Genomic DNA, 4336 nt, shown 5'->3' on the forward strand with positions numbered 1-4336 from the left:
AGCCATGATGCCATGCAACAGGCCATCTCTCAGAATTATTATAATGAAAAAATTCATTTTATTTTGCAACTTTCTGACAGGAAGAAAGTTAACAATCATTACCACTTTTATTAATCTCATACTACTTGTTTATTTTCTTTTCACATTTAAGGTCCTATCTTGTCAGAGCATCCATTTCTTCTAAACAGATTATTAGTAACTCTCTATAATTTTGAGCCTTATTTTCTTACTTACTTAAGTGTTCATCAATTTCTGCATCAGCAGATATAGAGAGTGTTCAACAAAGAAAAAGTCATGTGCTGGGGAATAATTCTATAGTCATGGTGTTTATTTGTGTAGTTTTGTTATGAAAAACACATGAGGCATGCTAACTTCATAAAGAATAGTATATTTATTTTGAGTTCAATGACATGGTTCTCGCCATTATCTCTCTAACACCTTAAATAAGTGCATTGGTCTGGATGACACGAAGCTCATGAACATTCTGAACTGAAAAATAGATGTTTGAACATCAGTCATCTAGAAGGCATAAGAGACTCCAGACTGACCCACAAATGGTTACACAGAATAAAGGATAGAGTCCTTTGTCAAATATATGCATGGTGGTATTCACAATGACTGCCTCTTCCACTCCAGAAATTTCCATAATATAAAGCCTTTGCTGCAAATATGTACTGATTCCTGTTGTTGTGTTCAGAAGGGTGTTACCTGGATCCAGGTTTCCTTTTGAAAAGTGGAAATGGTTCAGAGACTCATCTGTGAAGCAGCTGTCTTTTCCTAATGGCACTTGGCATAGTGGGGATAGTCTGTGTATTGTGGATTACAGATCCATATGGGATCCCCAGGAAGGAATGTATATACAGTATCTCAAGAATGTGACTCTGGCAGCTGAAATGTCCCTTTCCAAAAGAATGCAACCAAGCACCATCACCTTTTATATATGTTATAGGATTGCTGTTTGCCTGCTGAGAGGGTCCTGGGCCTCTCAGTCTGTACCAACCTGCACTTCAATTCACATCTTATACTAAAAGATCATTGCTTAATTTCTGGTCATAATAATAGTATATGTGTGTTAATAAAATAAGACAGTATTACATAAAATACAACATCCTTAATTCTAAGACTATATCAACTCTAAATCTTAGGATAAAATGGATTTTATTTTAAACTAGCTCCATTACAACATAATCAGCAAGAAGACACAAGAAATATGATTGGCAAAATGTTGATGATTATAAAACTTACTATCAGCATTATTTCTAGCTTTGAGTTTTGAAGTAACTACCCACTACAAAAAAGAAGCTTCCGTGACTAAACCTATGGCAACATCCTTAATTATTGCAACAGTTGGGCATATCCTGTGTGTCATGTTGGTAGTTCAGCATGCTTGGTCCACAGAGATGGACAAATAGTACTGGGGAACCTGAGAACACACATGTAGAAAATGTATACCAGATCTGTATACACTATCCTCCAATGAATCAACTCCAAAGACCTTAATGTGAGATAGCAAATTAAGAAATTATTTGAGGAAATGCAAAAAATGTAAAAAACAAAACACAAAGAACTTCAAGATATAGACAAGAGCATTCTCAATATGACTCCAGTTGCTCAGTAAAGTAGCAAATGATTGACAGAAGGGACCCCACAAAGTTCTGTACGTCAATGAAAATATTTAATGCAGTAATGAGACAACCTACAGAATGGAGACACTCTTTCTGAGCTATGCACCTGACTGTTGCATCTGTTCAGAGGGAGCACTCCTTAGAGAGAGCCAAAAATCTCTGCTGCCAGCCCCACCCCTGTAGATCTGCTTTTCCTGAGCTGCTCATCAGGTTTTCCGTGGAAGACTGGGTCCTGCTTGCCGGAAGTGTCTTCAGCTGTGAGGCACTCCCTCCTGTGTCTCTTCTGCCTTGGGGTCCATGCCATCCCAGGAACACACTGAGCTGGGCACTGGGGGAGGCCTGAGCCACTGTTGCTGTCGTTTGATAGGGGGGATGTCTGTTGTGCAACTCGGCTTGGTGACATCACTGTCCTTGTCTGTCATCCTGGGGAGGAGCTGTTCTTCAGAGAGGTCTTCGAGCCACACATCACACCCTCACCCTCTTCTTCTTGTTTTCCTCTTTCCCTTTTGGCTCCATCAAAAGGACCTACTTGAAGACTCACATATGCTTGTCACCCGTGGTCACCCGCTCGTTCCCTTTGTGCACCTTTCTGGTGGCTGTCATAGCTTTCTTGACGTCATCGTCTCTGGCCAAGATCCAGGTCTGGACTGAAACCAACTACCTGGCCAATGCATTGGGTGTGTGGGGTGGTGGGCTGGGAAACACACCTGATGGGTCTGCCTGTGCTCCGGGGCCACGACCCTTCTACGTTAGCACGCTCCAGTGTCTGGATTTATCTTTGTTCATTTATTCTTACCTTTCCTCCAACTTTGTCGGCAAGTCATGGCAAACCACCACCATCTGAAATTATTATACGGCAGGGAGTTTGCTTCTTTCACTGGTGTCCTCCATATTGTCCCGCAAGCGGATCCCATATAGAGGATATTTCCTTGTAACAGCGTGGCGTTTAATATTAACAAACCCTGGCTGGAGAGCTTGCTCAGTGGTCAAAGTGCTTGGCTTCCAAGTGTGAGTGCCAATTCATTTAAACGCCTGGTGGGGTGGCAGCCTGCCTGTAATTCCAGTCTCAGAAGCCAGGGACAGGCTAGACCTAGAGGAAGCTGGGTAGTGAGATTAATTATTTTGGTGAGCTCTGTGCTTGCCTGAAAGATCCTGACTCAGTAAAATGGAAGATGGAGGATGATTCCTGACACCAACCTCAGCCTCATGCATACAGGTGAGCACAAATGTACATGTGTACAACTTCACACACACACCTGTGGCCATCCACTTGTAAGCATGGACACACATTCCAAACATGCACAAACACACACATGAAAAATGGAAACTGCAAAGAATTTCACGAGGCCACTGCTTCCTTAAGGAAATTAGGAAACAAATTGACAAAGCAAATGGCCTTCTTTTGGTTTGGCCTAACCAGGTACCTGTAGCCGGAGGGCCCAAGTGTGTGTGTGTGTGTGTGTGTGTGTGTGTGTGTGTGTGTGTATCTAAATCCACGAAGGCAGCGAGGGCTAGACTATACCTGTCTGTGGGGAAAAATAAGGAAACACACAGGCTTTCTGATGGTAACTTTCTCTTACTTCATCTTGAAAAAAATCCTCTCTGAAAAATCTCCCTTGCTCTCTCTCTTTCTTGCCTACTCATGTTCTTTCCTCAACCCCTTCTATACACCCAACCCCCCCCCCCCACTCACACATACACACACACACTCATACACTCTCTCACTCCTCCTTCTCTTCCTCATAGCCAAATTCTGGACAATTGTATGTTACATTTTCAGGGTCCGACCCATTCTCATGACACTAATAGGTCACATAGTTTTTCTCAGGGTAGAAGGCCATGCTGACCGGCCAATGAGTAACACTTGGCTAAGCAGGTAACCTGAGTGGTTAGCGTTCCCAGACAGAGAATGACACTGAAATTCAGGACTTAACAAGAAGAGTAGTTGCCTAAACCTTGAGTGGTTGGGTACGTGCGGAAGAGAATTACTGCATAGGGTTATAGCTACCAAAGTTGCTTCAGTTCTGACCTCAATTTAGTGATAAACACCTGGAACTTAGGTTTGTGAATTCTCTGCAGGGGCAGTTAGTCTGTTTTGAATTTGTTCTGAAATCTAAAATTAACTGTCTTTGTGACTGAGAATTCTGTTGCTTTCCTGTGTCACTATAAAAAATATCCTAATATTATTTCTACTCATCAGAATTATACAACTTATATAAAAATCTTCCTCCTGACCAACCAAAGTTATATGTGTGTGCCCAAAGATGGAATATCTTCTTGAGATAAACACACAGGCAGTAGGGAAATAAGCAACTGGTAATTCCTTGGGTGTATCAATATTCTGAAGTTCAAAGGGGGGAGGACACGTCTCTCTCTAGAGTATCTTCTCTCCTTACACCGCTTTCCCTGTTCTTCTCATGCTCATGGCTCCTGGGAGAGCCTGTGACAAGGAGGAAGTGCTGGGTAAGTTCCCTCACGTGATAACTACTGAAGCTAACTGGGGGTGCAAACGTGGGCAACCATTAGCTGTCCTTTATCTAAAGAGACCCACTGCAGAGCAGGGACTACTGGTTCTACTGTAATGGACACTGGGAATTCACTAGGAGAATTTTCAAGGGTTTGCACTATACCCACCAAATAACAGTCCAGAGTAAGTGGATAAGTGATTTCAGCTTTTCCAAGGGAATGATCACACACTGTGTATGAAAGGT

Source organism: Peromyscus californicus, unplaced genomic scaffold, assembly GCF_007827085.1.
Source record: "Peromyscus californicus insignis strain IS unplaced genomic scaffold, ASM782708v3 Scaffold_8__1_contigs__length_139910024, whole genome shotgun sequence".
Lineage (NCBI taxonomy): Eukaryota > Metazoa > Chordata > Mammalia > Rodentia > Cricetidae > Peromyscus > Peromyscus californicus.